The sequence below is a fragment of the Mustelus asterias genome, chromosome 10, assembly GCF_964213995.1.
Source record: "Mustelus asterias chromosome 10, sMusAst1.hap1.1, whole genome shotgun sequence".
In the NCBI taxonomy this organism is placed as follows: domain Eukaryota; kingdom Metazoa; phylum Chordata; class Chondrichthyes; order Carcharhiniformes; family Triakidae; genus Mustelus; species Mustelus asterias.
The window spans coordinates 108,044,307-108,063,980 of NC_135810.1; positions in this window are offsets into that span (position 1 = coordinate 108,044,307).

The window sequence follows — 19,674 nt, forward strand, 5'->3', positions numbered from 1 at the left end:
CCAACCCTATTCATTTCCACTTCTGCTTTACGAACACCATCTGAATTCCCTGCCCCCGAGACAGGTTCCCAACTATCCGCAGTCTCGCTCTGTACTGGCACCAGCAAGATGATCATAGAATGAAGCCTTGAAACGAGAAACAAAGAACAATTAGCCCGCGCCGCTCCCTGGTCCAAACTAGACCACTCTTTTGTATCCCTCCATTCCCACCCCGTTCATATAGCTGTCTAGATAAGTCTTAAACGTTCCCAGTGTGTCCGCCTCCACCACCTTGCCCGGCAACACATTCCAGGCCCCCATGACCCTCTGTGTAAAATATGTCCTTCTGATATCTGTAGTTAATAACTTAGCAGTAGAAAACTACAAAAAAGCCGACAATGCAGTACAAGACACAAAGTGATCATAATTTGTATCTCTGGGTTAGGGCACACATTAATAACATATCAGGAGTTTCTGAAGAATAGTTATGTGGACTCAACTCTGAAGGAGAGATATACAGGCTAGAAACATTAACTCTGTTTCTCTCTCCACAGATACTGCCAGAACTGCTGAGTTTTCCCAGTATTTCCTGTTTTTGTTCAGCCATCCAGCATCCATAGTGTTTTGTTTTTACATATAACATCCTACTCAATTCATTGGGTGGACCATTGAATAAATGCTAAAGTAAAAGTTTATTTATTAGTCACAAGTAAGGCTTACATTAGCACTGCAATGAAGTTACTGTGAAATTCCCCAAGTCGCCACAATCCAGTGCCTGTTCAGGTCAATGCACCTAACCAGCACGTCTTTCAAACAGTGGGAGGAAACCGCAGCACCCGGAGGAAACCCAGGCAGGCATGGGGAGAATGTGCAAAGTCCACACAGACAGTGACTCAAGCCGGGAATCGAACCCAGGTCCCTGGCGCTGTGAGGCAGGAGTGCTAACCACTGTGCCACTAGTGTCCTTCTGGAAGCCAGCTCCACAAGCATGAAGGCAAAACTCCTGAAAAATTAACTTTGATAGACTGGACAGACAGACTGTGTCCGAATGGCTAAAAACCATCAACCCCACTAGATCATGTTTCTTCAGCTCTCAAATGGCCAGTGTGTCAGAAGAGGACAAAGAAAATGCTTCAAAGACACTCTGAAGTTCCCTGTTGAAGTCCAATAGCATTGATATTAATGACTGGAAGGAACTTGCTACCAACCATTCAGAATGGCGACAACTTGTCCATCAAGTTGCATCACGCGTTGAGTCACAACCTTGTAATGATGAGACAGAGCAACGGCAGGGAAGGGAAGAAAATGAAGCAAATCCTGCTCTCTGTATCCCATTGCCACATGGAACATCCTACCTCATGTACTCAAAGATCAGGCATCGGCCTGTTCAGACATATAAAGACCCACAGCAAAAACCCATGATCCTGAGCAGACATTTTCCTCGAATTGAGGAACATCTGCCATTGACTCTTGAACCATTCGTAGCCATATTTGTTTTTCCTTTCATGGGATGTGGGTGTCACTGGCTGGGCCAGCATTTATTGCCCATCTCCAATTACCCATTACTGTGGATCTGGAGTCACATGTAGGCCAGACCAGGTAAGGACAAGAGGTTTCCTTCCTAAAGGTCATTAGTGAACCAAGTGGGTCTTGTGACAAGCGATGATGGTTTCATAGTCATCATTAGACTTTTACTTGCAGATTTTTATTGAATTCAAATTCCATCATGTGCCCATGGTGGGATTCGAACCCAAGTTCCCAGGTAGTTACCCTGGGTCTCTGGATTACTAGTCCAGTGACAATATCACTGCACCACCACCTCCCCTTGCTGCCTATGCTTTTCTAACCCTAAACTTGTTGGCCTTCAGGCCATGGAGTGTCACAAGCTTGTTGATAATAGGGAGTTAGATTGGCAATGGTCAGCCTGGTGTTCGTGAAGCATTTGATAAGGTTCTGCACAAGAGCCTAGTAACAAAAATGAAAGCAGACTGAATTGGATGTGATTCTGTCATGGGGGATATCATTGTCCCAAGGAATATTGGAACCATTTTTTTTAACTGTAAGCCTCTACAGAAGACAACAACAAACTGTTTGAAAACTGGTTAACAGTAGAAAGAGGAAGGAAAGATTTATATTCCATGGATACCCTACTCAGTTATTTCATCTCAATCATCCTATGAGTATGTGATCACAATATTATGGCAACTTCTGCCTGAATGTTGGGTTTATCCAACAGCACTTTGTCAAGCCAAAGCTCTTCACAAGTTTTTGAAATAGAAATGGCACTGAGGTGGGTAACTTGTTAACAGGTAAGGTTAGTGTTTTCTACCTTCTTTTTCAGGCACTGTTAACATGTTTCGCCTTAAGTTCCTTCCTGTGCTATTAACAATGATAACCTATTCATTTCAAACAGCTGCGTGAAAGGGCAGAGGGAGGAATTTAATGCGAATATGTTAACCAACATGCTAAAAATAACACCCAGGTGAAATTAATCCCTGCCATGTGCTAAAGCTTATTTCCTATTTTCTACAAGAACCCTCGTACTGTTTCTGACAGGCAGGATGATGGATTCTGCTCTAAAGGCCACACATGAAAATTGATATTCTTGATTCGTTTTTCACAAGGTGTGATCCCAAAGTCCAAAACCACCCTGAATTATTGTCATTGAATGGCACAGCTAAACAAATTCCAACTGATAAACGTGGACGGCCATAGCCCAAAGTGTGATGCGCAGCTTAAAAATAACAACATGTTCAGTAGCAGGTAGAGGTGTGATTGAAAAAAGGAATTCTTTGTTGTTTAACCTGTATATTTTCTAATCAGTATCGTTACTTTGATCCTGTTAAATGTGTTATTTTCTCTGTCCCAGAAGCCGGAATTCTCCGACCTCGCCCGCAGCTGGGATTCTCCAGTCCTGCCGCGGTGAATGGTTAATTGGCTGAGTGCCAAATTCTCCATTCTCACTGGGGCGGCACAGTGGTTAGCACTGCTGCCTCACAGCACCAGGGGCCCAGGTTCGATTCCCTGATTGGGTCATTGTCTGTGTAGAGTTTGCACGTTCTCCCTATGTCTGTGTAGGTTTTCTTCCGTCAGGAATAAGATACAAAAGTCTGAGGTCACGTATCAACCAACTCAAGGACAGCTTCTTCCCTGCTGCTGTCAGACCTTTGAATGGACTTACCTCGCATTGAGTTGGATCTTTCTCTACACCCTAGCTATGACTGTAAGACTACATTCTGCACTCTCTCCTTTCCTTCTCTATGAACAGTATACTTTGTCTGTATAGTGCACAAGAAACAATACTTTTCACTGTATGTATTTACATGTGATAATAATAAATCAAATCAAATCAAATCTGGGTGCTCCAGTTTCCTTCCATAGTCTGAAAGATGTGCTGGTTAGGTGCACTGACCCGAACAGGCGTCGGACTGTGGCGACTAGGGGAATTTCATAGTAGCTTCATTCCAGTGTTAATGTAAGCCTTACTTGTGACGAATAAATAAACTTTAACTTTAGTGGTGGTGGGGCATCAGACATTGGAGATTCCCGGCCATTATTACATCCAGTTTTATAGTGTCACAGTCATAGTTTGCAGGAACTGGCACAGGTATGCTGAACTATGGGATCTCAAGTTTGAAATCTATTATCCTTCTGTTGACCATTGATAGCACTCCTTATGTTGCCTTGTAGATATTAAAGTTTAAAGTTTATTTATTGGTGTGACAAGTAGGCTTACATTAACACTGCAATGAAGTTACTGTGAAAATTCGCTAATTGTCACACTCCGGCGCCTGTTCGGGTACACTGAGGGAGAATTTAGCATGGCCAATGCACCTAACCAGCACATCTTTCAGATGTTGCGAAGTTGAGTAGAGGAATTGTAGATTGGTGTTTGTAAAAATAATAAAATGCTAGAGAGAAGGCATTGCATGGCCTCTTTAAAAAAGGCGGTGCTTTTTCTGTGCTTAGAAAGTTTTTAAAAATGCAAATACATATGAGTGCCCAAAGTGAAACATTTGTGTTGAAAGGCCAAGCAGCAGGGTTACCAAGGCAACAGGTTTTCAGCCTTTTTGAATTTTTTTGAATTCAGCCTATCAATTTGAATTAGGCACTTAGATACCAAGGACCTATCAGATTTAAATTTGATGATTTTGGTGACCTAGGACCAATGTTGATATGTCATCACAGGTATAAAAGAAGAGGCAGTGGGGCAAAAAGCAGAGAGAGCATCTGCCAGAGTAACAGCATCATTTATGTCTTGAGAGAAAGCACCATCTCAATAGAAAAGTGTACCAAAGGAGACAGAAGTTCCAGGCAGAAGATTCAACAGAGAAAGCCCAGACTATTCTGGAAGTTGCCAAACCTGGTTGTAATTTTGAGAGTGATTAACTTCTATTGTATTAATAGGTGGGAATTGTATTCATCTGAACAGCATTCCATTTTATGCAGTTTGTTAATAGTTTAGTTCACTTGTTCACTATTAGTTAGATAAATAAATTGTTATGTGGCGTTTTTAGAGGGGGGAGGATCCACCTCTGCTTTATAACAGTACACTGAGGGAGAATTTAGCATGGCCAAAGCACTGGGCCAAAGACTGGGAGGAAACTAGGAAACTGGAGCACCCGGAGGAAACCCACGCAGACACGGGGAGAATGTGTAGATTCCGCACAGACAGTGACCCAAGCCAGGAATCGATCCCGGGTCCCTGAGAATGTGAGGCAACATTACCTGCTCAAATAAAGGGATTTCTCCCCAGTAACTCAACCATGTGTGAGTAAGCAAATTGAAAACAGATAGGCCGCAGAACATGACCAAAACACACAATCAAGCTAAACATCCACATCACATAACACTGTACACTGTGGCAGAAATCCTACCTGTGGGACTCTGTGTAATTGGTTTCAATAAGTATGACTCGCCTCCACTCCTTCCTTTACTCTATTTCTAAAGGCTGTCAGCTCCACTAGCACAGTGGCAGGAATGTTCCAGAAAGCTCCTTTGTACATTCATAACACTTTATCTTTAAAAGAAATTCCTGCGATTCTGCTTGAAAAAAATAAAGCCAAGGTATGTTGTAGAAAGTTCCACTGAAGAACAGTAAGTCTAGAATTCTCCGACCTCGCCCGTGGCTGGGATTCTCTGGAACTGCTGCAGAGAATGAAGTTTTGGCTGAGCGCCAAATTCTCCATTCCCGCTGGCAGCGGTGGCGGGGCGTGCGAGACCGGAGGATTCTGTAGTTTCTAAAAGCGAATAGAGTAGTAAAGTAGGGGGTTATTCTACATTCCAGCTGCGCTGCCTTTTTGGCAGGGGGCCCAGGGGGCACCTTGGCACTGCTCATCAGACATGGGGCAGTGTCAAGGGGGCAGGGCCTAATATTGGACGGGGCCTGATGGGAGGTGGGGCCTCTGGGGGTGCGATCAATGGGAGTGGGGTGTTCCGCTGCAGTTGGAATTGGTTGGGGAGGGAGGGAGGGAGGGCGGCCAGCGATCGGATCTGGCCATTGGGGTGGGGGGAGCTGGGGCTGTGGGGTGGGGGAGGGGGGTGGTTTTGGGACTGCCGGTGCGGGGGGGTGGCGGGAGATCGAGCCAGGCCGGAAGGAGGAGGGGTGGGGCTAGGCCCAGCCACATCCGGGGGCAAATGATAAGGCCATGGGGCAGTGGGGGGGGGAAGGGGGGGGCATGGCCGATGTTGCGGAGTCGCAGGCCAACAGACAGGGGCCATTGCGCCTGCACCGATCTCAGCACTGACAGATCAGCCCATGTGCAATGGCCCACTCAGCGCTATGCCGCCAGCCTCCCAGGTGGCAATATGCCCCACCCCCTGGTTTCTGGAGTGAATCACGCTGATGCAGTGCACAGAGTGTGCGAGGTTCATTTTGAAATTCCCGCTGAAAAAAAACAGTGTGATTTACTCCAGTTTTTACACAAATTCAAGGCTTAGAATTTTTTTGGGAGAATCCCACCCATTGTGTTAAACCTGTATCAAACCTTGGTTAGACCACACTGAAGAGTACTGCATGCAGTTCTGAATGCAATATTGGAAAAAAGGATACGGAGGGTGCAAAGAAGATTTACCAGGATAATACCAGGAATATTTGGGTATACACAGCAGGCAAAGATTGAAAGGTTTTTTCCGGCTGGAGGCCTGTGACTAGTGGTGTACCGCAGGGCTCTGTATTGGGACCTCTGCTGTTTGTGATTTATATAAATGATCTGGAAGAAGGAGTAACTGGGGTGATCAGTAAGTTTGCGGATGACACAAAACTGGCAGGACTTGCAGATAGTGAGGAACATTGTCAGAGGCTACAGAAGGATAGAGATATGCTGGAAATTTGGGCAAGGAAATGGCAGATGGAGTTCAATCCTGATAAATGCGAAGTGATGCATTTTGGTGGGAATAATGTAGGGAGGAGCTACACGATAAATGGAAGAACCATAAAGGGTGTAGAGACGCAGAGGGACCTGGGTGTGCAAGTCCACAGATCTTTGAAGGTGACGTCACAGGTGGAGAAGGTGGTGAAGAAGGCATATGGCATGCCTGGAGATCACATGGTCTGGAATGGGGGGGTGGGGGTGAGTTAATAGGTTGTGATGAACAAAGCATCGTAGCTGTGAGGGACAGCTCGGTGGATAGGATATTGGTATGTAGATAGGCTGGAAAATTGGGCGGGGATCCTGGATTCAGGATTCAATCCTGGACCGGGGAGCGGCGCGGGCTTGGAGGGCCGAAGGGCCTGTTCCTGTGCTGTATTGTTCTTTGTTCTTTGTTCTTTGTTCTTTGCTTGCCTTTATAGGACGGGGCATAGAGTATAAAAGTTGGGGTCTGATGTTGCAGATGTATAGAACGTTGGTTCGGCCGCATTTGGAATACTGCGTCCAGTTCTGGTCGCCACACTACCAGAAGGACGTGGAGGCTTTGGAGAGAGTACAGAGGAGGTTTACCAGGATGTTGCCTGGTATGGAGGGGCTTGGTTATGAGGAGAGATTGGGGAAACTGGGGTTGTTCTCCTTGGAAAGACGGAGGATGAGGGGAGACTTAATAGAGGTGTATAAAATTATGAAAGGCATAGATAGGGTGAACGGTGGGAAGCTTTTCCCCAGGTCGGTGGTGACGTTCACGAGGGGTCATAGGTTCAAGGTGAAGGGGGGGAGGTTTAACACAGATATCAGAAGGACATATTTTACACAGAGGGTCGTGGGGGCCTGGAATGTGTTGCCGGGCAAGGTGGTGGAGGCGGACACACTGGGAACGTTTAAGACTTATCTAGACAGCTATATAAATGGAGTGGGAATGGAGGGATACAAAAGAGTGGTCTAGTTTGGACCAGGGAGCGGCGCGGGCTAATTGTTCTTTGTTTCTCGTTTCAAGGCTTCATTCTATGATCATCTTGCTGGTGCCAGTACAGAGCGAGACTGCGGATAGTTGGGAACCTGTCTCGGGGGCAGGGAATTCATAAGGTGTTCGTGGAAGTGGAAATGAATAGGGTTGGGAAGCATTTTCCGATCAGGGCCAGTGTGATCTCCTGGACTCGTTTCGATCGCCTCAGGGGTCGGAGAGGAATTTCCCAGATTTTTTTTCCCCATATTGGCCCTGGGGTTTTCACTCTGGGTTTTCGCCTCTCCCTGGAGATCACATGGTCTGGAATGGGGGGGTGGGGGTGAGTCAATAGGTTGTGATGAACAAAGCATCGTAGCTGTGAGGGACAGCTCGGTGGATAGGATATTAGTATGTAGATAGGCTGGAAAATTGGGCGGGGATCCTGGATTCAGGATTCAATCCTGGACCGGGGAGCAGCGCGGACTTGGAGGGCCGAAGGGCCTGTTCCTGTGCTGTATTGTTCTTTGTTCTTTTGTTGGGTCTCTTTCTCTTGGAAGAAGAAGGCTGATGGGTGACCCAATCGAAGTTTTTGACAGAGTGGTTACAGAATGCTTTCTCTTCACATAATCACAGAATTGCAGAATCATACACTACAGAAGAGGCCCTTCAGCCCATCGAATCTGCACCGGCTCATGAGATCGAAGGCTACTGTGGCACAATGGTTAGCACTGCTGCCTCACAGCACCAGGGACCTTGGTTCAATTCCCGGGTTCAGTTCCTGGCCTGGGTTACTATCTATTTGGAGTTTGCATGTTCTCCCCATGTCTGCATGGGTTTCCTCAGGGTGCTCCGGTTTCCTCCCACAGTCCTAAGATGTGCGAGTTAGGTGAATTGGCCATGTTAAATCGCCCCTTAGTGTCAGGGGGATTAACAGGGTAAACACATGGGGCTATGGGGATTGGATTTGGATGGGATTGTGGTCGGTGCATGTTCGATGGGCCGAATGGCCTCCTTCTGCACTGTAGGGACTCAATGATTCTATGACTGAGAAACACCTGACCTACCTACCTAATCCCATTTATCAGGACTTGGCCCATAGCTTTGATGTTATGCTCTTGTGGGGAAGAGCATAACTTGAGAGCATTAATAAAATATAGTCATCAAATTGGGAATTCGGAAGAATTCGGAGGTCATGCCTCACAAATTTGGTTGAGTTTTTTGAGAAGGTGACAAAAATGATTGCCGAGGGAAGGGCCATGGATGTCGTCTACATGGATTTTAGAAAATCATGGCAGGCTGGTGCAAAAGGTTAAATCTCACGGGATCAAAGGTGAACTAGCGAGATGGGTACAGAACTGGCTTGGCCATAGAAGACAGAGGGTAGCAGTGGAGGGGTCTCTTTCTGATTGGAGGTCTGTGACGAGTGGTGTTCCGCAGGGCTCTGTACTGGGACCTCTGCTGTTTGTGATATATATAAATGATTTGGAAGAAGATGTACCTGGCCTGATTAGTAAGTTTGCGGACGACACAAAGATTGCTGGAGTTGCGGATAGTGATGAACATTGTCAGAGAATACAGCAGGATATAGATAGGCTGGAAAATTGGGCAGAGAAATGGCAGATGGAATTTAATCCAGATAAATGCGAAGTGATGCATTTTGGTAGATCGAATGCAGGGGGGAGCTATACAATAAATGGTAGAACCAGCAGGAGTATAGACACATAGAGGGATCTGGGTGTGCAAGTCCACAGATCCTTAAAGGTGGCAGCACAGGTGGAAAAGGTGGTGAAGAAGGCAGATGGCATGCTTGCCTTTATTGGACGGGGCATAGAGTAAAAAAGTTGGCATATGATGTTGCAGTTGTATGGAACGTTGGTTAGGCCACATTTGGAATACTGCATCCAGTTCTGGTCGCCACACTACCAGAAGGACGTGGAGGCTTTGGAGAGAGTGCAGTAAAGGTTTACCAGGATGTTGCCTGGTATGGAGGGTATTAGCTATGAGGAGAGATTGAGTAAACTGGGGTTGTTCTCCCTGGAAAAACGGAGGTTTAGGGGCGACCTAATAAAAGTTTATAAAATTATGAAGGGTATAGATAGGGTGAACAGTTGGAAGCTTTTTTCCAGGTCAGAAATGACAAACACAAGGGGTCACAAGTTCAAGGTAAGGGGGGCAAGGTTCAACACAGATATGCGGGGGACGTATTTTACACAGAGTGTGGTGGGGACCTGGAATGCACTACCAAGCAAGGTGGTTGAGGCAGACACGCTAGGATCACTTAAGGCTTATCTAGATAGCCACATGAACAGACTGGGAAGAGAGGGATACAAACGGATGGTCGAGTTAGGAACACATGATCGGTGCAGGCTTGGAGGACCGAAGGGCCTGATCCTGTGCTGTATTGTTCTTTGTTCTTTGTTCTTTGAAACTTATTCACCCAAAGAGTGGTAAGAATGTGTACTCACTACCACAGAGAGTGTTTGAAGCAAATAGCATAGATGCATTTGAGGAGAATCTACTCAAGCATATGAAAGAGATGGGAACAGAGAGTTATGACGATAGATTTAAAGGGTGAAAGGTGAGAGGAGGCTTAAGTGGAACATAAACACAGGCAGAGGCTGGTTGGGCCAAATTGCATGGGGACTCGATAGTCAGAGGTACAGACAGGAGGTTCTGTGGTCGTGACAGAGACTCCCGGATGGTTTGGTGCCTCCCGGGTGCCAGGGTCAGGGATGTCTCTGATCGTGTGCACAGCATTCTGAAGTGGGAGGGTGATCAGCCAGATGTCATGGTACACATCAGTACCAATGACGTAGGAAGGAAGAGTGAGGAGGTCCTGAAGAGTGAGTATAGAGAGCTTGGTAGGAAGTTAAAAAGCAGGACCCCGAGGGTAGTAATCTCAGGATTGCTACCTGTGCCACATGCCAGTGAGGGTAAGAGTAGGATGCTCGGGTGGATGAACACGTGTCTGAGGAACTGGTGTAGGGGGCAGGGTTTCAGATTTCTAGATCATTGGGACCTCTTCTGGGGCAGGTGGGACCTGTACAAGAGAGACGGGTTACACCTGAACTACAAGGGGACCAATATACTTGCAGGGAGGTTTGCTGGTGTTATTGGGGAGGGTTTAGATTTGCAGGGGGATGGGAACCAGAGTGCCAGAGCAGATAGTGGAGCGGGGGTGAAAATAAATGATGTTAATAGTTCATGCAAAATCACAAATAGAAGGGTTGTGTGTGGTGGTAATAATCTTCTGAGGTGTGTCTATTTCAATGCCAGGAGTATTGTGGGGAAGGCAGACGAGCTGAGGGCGTGGATCGACACATGGAATTATGACATTATAGCCATTAGTGAAACTTGGCTACAGGAGGGGCAGGACTGGCAGCTCAATGTTCCAAGGTTCCGATGTTTCAGACGTGATAGAGGCAGAGAGATGAAGGGTGGGGGGGTGGCATTGCTAGTCAGGGAAAATGTTACAGCAGTGCTCAGGCAGGACAGATTAGAGGGCTTGTCTACTGAGGCCATATGGGTGGAGCTGAGAAACAGGAAAGGTATGACCACATTAATGGGGGTGTATTATAGACCACCCAATAGTCAGCGAGAATTGGAGGAGCAAATCTGCAGAGAGATAGCAGACAACTGCAGGAAACATAAAGTTGTGATAGTAGGGGATTTTAATTTTCCACATATAGATTGGGACTCCCAGACTTTTAAAGGTCTAGATGGGTTAGAGTTTGTAAAATGTGTTCAGGAAAATTTTCTAAATCAATATATTGAGGTACCAACTAGAGAGGATGCAATATTAGATCTCCTATTAGGAAACGTGTTAGGACAAGTGACGGAAGTGTGTGTAGGGGAACACTTTGGTTCCAGTGATCATAACGCCATTAGTTTCAACTTGATCATGGATAAAGATAGATCTGGTCCTCGGGTTGAGGTTCTAAACTGGAAAAAGGCCAAATTTGAAGAAATGAGAAAGGATCTAAAAAGCGTGGATTGAGACAGGCTGTTCTCTGGCAAGGATGTGATTGGTAAGTGGGAGGCCTTCAAAGGAGAAATTTTGAGAGTGCAGAGTTTGCATGTTCCTGTCAGGATTAAAGGCAAAGTGAATAAGAATAAGGAACCTTGGTTCTCGAGGGATATTGTAACTCTGATAAAGAAGAAGAGAGAAATGAATGACATGTATAGGCAACAGGGAGCAAATAAGATGCTTGAGGAGTACAAAAAGTGCAAGAAACTACTTAAGAAAGAAATCAGGAGGGCTAAAAGAAGACATGAGGTCGTTTTGGCAGACCAGGTGAAGGATAATCCTAAGAGCTTCTACAGGTATAGTAAGAGCAAAAGGATAGTAAGGGATAAAATTGGTCCTCTTGAAGATCAGAGTGGTTGGCTATGTATGGAACAAAAAGAAATGGGGGAGATATTAAATGGGTTTTTTGCATCCGTATTTACTAAGGAAACTGGCATGGAGTCTATGGAAATAAGGCAAACAAGTAGGGAGGTCATGGAACCTACACAGATTAAAGGGGTGGAGGTGCTTGCTGTCTTGAGGCAAATCAGAGTAGATAAATCCCCAGGACCGGACAGGGTATTCCCTCGGACCTTGAGGGAAACTAGTGTTGAAATTGCAGGGGCCCTGGCAGATATATTTAAAATGTCAGTATCCACGAGTGAGGTGCCGGATGATTGGAGGATAGCTCATGTTGTTCCGTTGTTTAAAAAAGGCTCAAAAAGTAATGCGGGAAATTATAGGCTGGTAAGTTTGACGTCAGTCGTAGGTAAATTATTGGAAGGAGTACTAAGAGATAGGATCTACAAATATTTGGATAGACAGGGACTTATTAGGGAGAGTCAACATGGCTTTGTGCGTGGTAGGTCATGTTTAACCAATCTATTAGAGTTTTTCGAGGAGGTTACCAGGAAAGTGGATGAAGGGAAGGCAGTGGATGTTGTCTACATGGACTTCAGTAAGGCCTTTGACAAGGTCCCGCATGGGAGGTTAGTTAGGAAGGTTCAGTCGCTCGGTATACATGGAGAGGTAGTAAATTGGGTTAGACATTGGCTCAATGGAAGAAGCCAGAGAGTGGTAGTGGAGGATTGCTTCGCTGAGTGGAGGCCTGCGACTAGTGGTGTGCCACAGGGATCAGTGCTGGGTCCATTGTTGTTTGTCATCTATATCAATGATCTGGATGATAATGTGGCAAATTGGATCAGCAAATTTGCTGATGATACAAAGATTGGAGGTGTAGTGGACAGTGAGGAAGGTTTTCAAAGCTTGCAGAGGGATTTGGACCAGCTAGACAAATGGGCTGAAAAATGGCAGATGGAGTTTAATGCAGACAAGTGTGAGGTATTGCACTTTGGAAGGACAAACCAAGGTAGAACATACAAGGTAAATGGTCGGACACTGAAGAGTGCAGTAGAACAGAGGGATCTGGGAATACAGATACATAATTCCCTAAAAGTGGCATCACAGGTAGATAGGGTCGTAAAGAGTGCTTTTGGTACATTGGCCTTTATAAATCAAAGTATTGAGTATAAGAGTTGGAATGTTATGGTGAGGTTGTATAAGACATTGGTGAGGCTGAATTTAGAGTATTGTGTGCAGTTTTGGTCACCTAATTACAGGAAGGATATTAACAAGGTTGAAAGAGTGCAGAGAAGGTTTACAAGGATGTTGCCAGGACTTGAGAAACTGAGTTACAGAGAAAGGTTGAATAAGTTAGGACTTTATTCCCTGGAGTGTAGAAGAATGAGGGGAGATTTGATAGAGGTGTATAAAATTATGATGGGTATAGATAGAGTGAATGCAAGCAGGCTTTTTCCACTGAGGCGAGGGGAGAAAAAAAACTAGAGGTCATGGGTTAAAGGTGAAGGGGAAAAAGTTTAAAGGGAATATTAGGGGGGGTTTCTTCACGCAGAGAGTGGTGGGAGTGTGGAATGAGCTGCCAGATGAAGTGGTGAATGCGGGCTCACTTTTAACATTTAAGAAAAACTTGGACAAGTACATGGATGAGAGGGGTGTGGAGGGATATGGTCCAGGTGCAGGTCAGTGGGACTAGGCAGATAAATGGTTCGGCACAGCCAAGAAGGGCGAAAAGGCCTGTTTCTGTGCTGTAATGTTCTATGGTTCTATGTGCCTGTGCCTGTGTATGCTCTGTGGTCCTGTATGGAAAATAACCAATTTGTTATCTAAAATATCACTCAGGGTTTACACTGAAAAATAAAAACCCCTCAATTGTGACTCTCAGAAACCATCAGCTCATTTTAAACCATTTCTGCCCACATTCTACGTACAGCAAACAATGGTTGAGGTGGGGGGGGAAATAGTTCACACGTTATACCCTCCAAAGATCTGCTTCTTTCATATTGGCCAAGCCCAATCCTCGTCAAAACAAGTTCATTTTCTTGTGAAAGATTTGGTTTGAAAGCTTAAACATCTGGTGGCTCGCATGTTTAATGCAAATGTTTTCTTAAGACATTTGACTGCACAATGCCAATACAAAACAATTGAGAGCAGTGGGCACAGCAAAGGCTCTGTATGGGCAGCAACACATGCCAGCTGAAATGCTCAAGAATCATGCATCAGAGCCAGTCCAGTCCCTTAGCCAGACTGTTGTCATACAGATATGATATTGTTATAATGGTGAGGTTTCTAAGATTGTCATCATAGAATTCCTACGGTACAGAAGGAGGCCATTTGGCCCATCGAGTCTGTACCAACCACAATCCCACCCAGACCCTATTTCCGTAACCCTCATTTACCTGCTAATCCCACTGACACTAAGGGGCAACTTAACATGGCCAATCAACCTGACCCTTTGCACATCTTTGGACTGTGGAAGGAAACTGGAGCACCCGGAGGAAACCCACGCAGACAAGGGGAGAACGTGCAAACTGCACACAGACAGTGACCCCGAGGCTGGAATTGAACCTGGGTCCCTGGTGCTGTGTGGCAGCAGTGCTAACCACTGTGCCACCATGCCACCCATGTTTTGTTTTGGAACTTTGTTTACTTCAGTGTAAAACGAAGAGGGCCATGGACCTGTTCTGAAGTCTGACTAGCAACAAGTCTGGGTCAGGGGACTATTAAAGATTAAAGGAAGGCCAATTGTGTTTTAGTGGGAAGATGGTGCAATATCTTTACACTTGGAGACAATGGCAGAAGCATTTGCATTTACAGTGGTTTGACTGATAGTCTCCAAAATCCTCGGAAGATGTTCAGAATGTCAAGCTGTAAACAGCAATGCTTCAAATTGTCCATTTACTTCCAAGATAAAATAGAGTTAAGATCTCGGGTAGCTCATCAGCAATTTCTACCCGGATACAAGCCCATATGATTCACATTGCCATGGTGATGGATTTTGAGAAGGGAATAATTTCTAAGATGTCAATGTAAACTCGCAGACATGAGAGAGGAAAGCTCAAGACCAAAGGGTTAGAGTTCATCGCAAAGGAATATGGGAGCTTGGATTGAAAATACCAAATTCATGAGGTGTTAAAATAAGGCTGGAAGATTCACCTATCTTGCACTGGAAGAAGAATCTTTCAGAAAAAAACAGCTTCACTATGAAAGGAAGTTTTTGATCAAAGATTATCAGGCTTAGGAAAGGGCCGGTTTAGAGAGAACTGAATACCTAATTAAAAAATGGTGTAAAGTATGTTTTGAGGTATGTCTGATTGATTGTTCTAAAAGTGAAAAGGGAGAAGCTCATTGATCTTAAGTACAAGTTACTTGCAAAGATAGTGGGTGTGATCTTATCGGCTGTGCACCCAGCCAAAACTCTGTTCACTACAGCAGAATGGGAAAATCCTGTGCCGTTAACAGCCATAACATTCCAGCTAGTGTGTAGTCATAGTGCTTTTAGTCCTCTGTTATATTCCTCCTCACCTATCTCACCCCAGCTAACCCACTCATCCAGTATCTATGGTATAAGGAGAACTCACAAGTACTATAATTGCATTTGGAAGTTAACGGATAGCTCATTCTCCTGTCAAAATAACAAAAAACACACAAACAAGCACTTTAAAATTATTATCATCTTCAGAAGCTCATAAATCTGTCAAAATAAACACAACACTTGAATAGGCTTGTGAAAAGCCAATATTCTCTTTAGAAGTCATAAATCTGTAAAAGCCATCAAACAGCGAATAAACAAATTATGCATTGTCAAATCCATCTGTGCTTTGTAAGGCAGCCAAATGCTCTTAAATTAGTCAAATCTTCCAAACAGCCAAACTGATGATTGAGTTGAACTGCAAAGAATGAATGAGCGTATATATCTTTCAACCCCTCTAAGCAGCTAAACAGATGCCTGAGATTATCCGCAAAGAATGAATGAAAGAAACAGGGAGAGTTTAAATGGGGAGAGTTCAAACAGTTACATCTCAGCCTGGGCTAGCCTTTCCATGTTGGACAATGTCGAATAATCTATTCTAATGCATCTGAAGGCTTTTCCAGTTTTAAATGCTGTCATTCACTTGATGGCATGTTAGGTTTTAGAAGTAACTAAGTGACAAGCACATTGGGCCTCATTCTCCCATTTTCGCTCCCGTTGGGCTGAAAGGGGCTTACTTCCCCTCTACCCCACAACATGAAGGTGACCCGACCCAACCCCTCCCCCTCAGGTTCTAATTTAGCCCTCAGCAACCTGTGCCCCCTCAGACACCCACTCAGGCCCCCTTTCAGGCCATGTGGATATGGTCGAGACCCTCAAGTTTCTAGGTGTTCAGATCACCAACAACCTGTCCTGGTCCTTCCATGCCGACACGATAGTTAAGAAAGCTCCCTTTCTCAGGAGGCTAAGGAAATTTGGTATGTCCACTACAACTCTCACCAACTTTTACAGATGCACCATAGAAAGCATTCTTTCTGGTTGTATCACAGCTTGGTATGGCTCCTGTTCCGTCCAAGACTGCAAAAAACTACAAAGGGTCATGGACGAAGCCCAGTCCATCACTCAAACCAGCTTCCCAACCATTGACTCTGTCTACACTTCCCGGGGGACGTGGCTCACAAAAGCAGCCAGCAAAAGGACCCCTTGTACCCTGGACATAATCTCTTCCACCTTCTTCTACCAGCAATAAGATACAAAAGTTTGAGGACACGTACCAACCGACTCAAGAACAGCTTCTTCCCTGCTGCCATCAGACTTCTGAATGGACTTACCACGCATTAAGTTGATCTTTCTCTACACCTAGCTATGACTGTAATGCTACATTCAGCATTCTCTCTTTTCCTTCTCTATGAACAGTATGCTTTGTCTGTATAGCGCGCAAGAAACAATACTTTTCACTGTCTACCAATACATGTGACAATAATAAATCAAATCAGATCAAATTGAATCAAATCAAATCAAATCAAAGCAAAAATTTAAGATTTAAGATTTAAGAAAGCCAGGGAGGAGGAAAGGAAAATGTACGTTACCCAGGAGATTGTTATGATCTGGAGTGCATTGTACGAAAGAGCAGTGGAAGCAGATTCAGTCGTAACGTGCAAAAGTGGATTGGACATATGCTTAAATGAAAACATATTCAGGACTTTGGGAGCTGAACTGGTGAGTGGGACCGATGAATGGATAATTCTCTTAGAGAACAAGCACAGGTACGATAGGCTGAATGGCCTCTTTCTGTGCTGCTTCTATGTTCCCTATTTGTAGCAAATAAATTTTGGGTGTGATCTTGTTGGCCATTCACGCCTCGCTCCCGCTGCAGCGAGGTTGGAGAATTTGGCGCCCAACAAAATCTCCATTCACTGCAGCGGGATGGGGAAATCCCGCTAGTGTGAATGGTGGTAACATTCCGGCCATATTTTTTTATTTTCATGGTTACTATATTGCGACAGCAAGGAAATGGAGAAAATCAGTCTTCCACCTTGAGAGCAACAATGATGTTAAAATTATATGGTGGCACGGTGGCGCAGTGGTTAGCATTGCTGTCTCACAGCGCCAGGGACCTGGGCTTGAGGCCCGGCCTGGATCACCGTCTGTGTGGAGTCTGCACGTTCTCCCCGTGTCTGCGTGGGCTTCCTCCCACAGGAAACCTGTTTCCTTCCACAGTCCCAAGGGTTAGGTAGATTGGCCATGCTAAATTGCCCCTTATTGTCACGGGAGCTAGCTGGCGTAAATGCATGGGGTTATGGGGATAGAGCCTGGGTGGGACTGTGGTCGGTGCAGACTCGATGGGCTGAATGGCCTCCTACTGTCCTGTAGGATGCGATGATTCCATATCACTGTGTTCTGTGTATTTGGAAACAAAAGATCTACAGTATTCATGCAGTTAAGCGTAAGTTTTTCTATTGTTAAATTAGAAAGAATGAAGATACCATTTGAGTGATTAAAGGCATCGACAAAGAAAACCGATACCTGGTATTTTGCCAATAAACCACAAATAGACTTGGTATGAAAACGTGTATTAAATTATAAGCCTTTCCCTTCAATCCCCACCTGAATTCTATGATTCATACAGAGCGGTTTTGATTAATAATTTATTTTCTTTGGTCATTTACCAGTTTTGATGATAATGAAGAAGCAGATCCAGCCACATACCTTCAGTGAAGGAACACGGTGGGTCTTATTATTTTAAAATGCGATCATGATTTATGTAATGTCCCTCAGGGAACACACATCTCTATTGTACAATGATTTCTTTTTGTGAGAATGATTGAAAATCCATTGTGCTGTACTCAGGGCTTTCATTAAGGACTGGAAGCTGGAGAATTCCTTTGCCGACTCCAGCACTTTAAAAAAAAAATATGATTATACATTTATTAAATCTAATCGCAACTGCCTTCACATTTCTTGAAATTAAATATATCCCACTCTCTGATTTCCAGAGAACATGCCTCGATTTGGTCTCGAATATAAACCTGTTGGCAAGCTGCAACACTCTGACTGGGAGACTGGCCATTTTAACTTCAATGCTTTATTGAGGCCGTTCCGTTGCACTCTCGGACACCAATACGGTGTGCAGCCCTGCTGTAATCTATTATCTTCTATCACCCATTCACTGAGAATCATAGAATAGAATCACAGAATCCCTGCAGCAAAGAAAGAGGCCATTCGGCCCATCGAGCCTGCACCGACAACAATCCCATTCAGACCCTCTCCCCGCAACCTGCTAGTCCCCCTGACACTTCCTGCTGCCTCAGCAAAGCAGCCAGCATAATCAAGGATAGCCACACACATGAACATACTCTCTTCCACCTTCTTCCATCAGGAAAAAGATACAAAAGTTTGAGGATACGTACCAACCGACTCAAGAACAGCTTCTTCCCTGCTGCCATCAGACTTTTGAATGGACCTACCTCGAATTAAGTTGATCTTTCTCGACACCCTAGCTATGACTGTAACACTACATTCTGCACTCTCTCCTTTCCTTCTCTGTGTATGCTATGCTTTGTCTGTGTAGCGCGCAAGGAACAATACTTTTCAGTGTATGCTAATACACATGACAATAATAAATTAAATCAAATCAAATAAAAGATTTAAGATTTAAGAAAGCCAGGGAGGAGGAAAGGAAAATATACGTTACCCAGGAGGTTGTTATGATCTGGAGTGCACTGCATGAAAGAGCGGTGGAAGCAGATTCAATTGTAACTTGTGAGGGGCAGTTTAGCATGGCCAATCCATCCAACTAACCTGCACATCGTTGAAGTGTGGGAGGAAACCAGAGCACCCGAAGGAAACCCATGCAGACATGGAGAGAACGTGCAAACCCCACACTGACCTGTCCCTTGCTAGTTTTCTCTGTTATAGTCACCAGGTCTGCCATTTCTCGGATAAATCCAGGTCTTCCATGTAGTTGAATCATTCTGGTAAAGGTAAGATTTTCTCCATGCCCTTGTTTCACTGTTGGCTTCTCCGGAGTTTAGTTGAAGATTTTCCAACTCTGTGCTTGTCCTGCAGTCACATTTTTTTTGTTGTCTGTTACAGTTACTGGCTTTTCATTTGTTGTTCCTGCCATTGCGTTTACCGCTGCTGCCATCTGTTACCATTGTTATAGGCCTGAGAGAGGGTTGTGCATGTTCTAGACTGCTAGTGGTAAGGATGTTGATAAATTTTACCTTTTATTGAACATTATACGAGCTATATACAATACAGATTCAGCACTAGGATTAACATAGAACTATCTCTTTCCATATTCTGTCATGACACTTATGATGTAGACAGTATGTATTTTTTTATTCATTTGTGGGACATGGGCGTCACTGGCTGGCCAACATTTATTGTAAGAAGTCTCACAACACCAGGTTAAAGTCCAACAGGTTTATTTGGTAGCAAATACCATAATGGTATTTGCTACCAAATAAACCTGTTGGACTTTAACCTGGTGTTGTGAGACTTCTTACTGTGCTTACCCCAGTCCAACGCCGGCATCTCC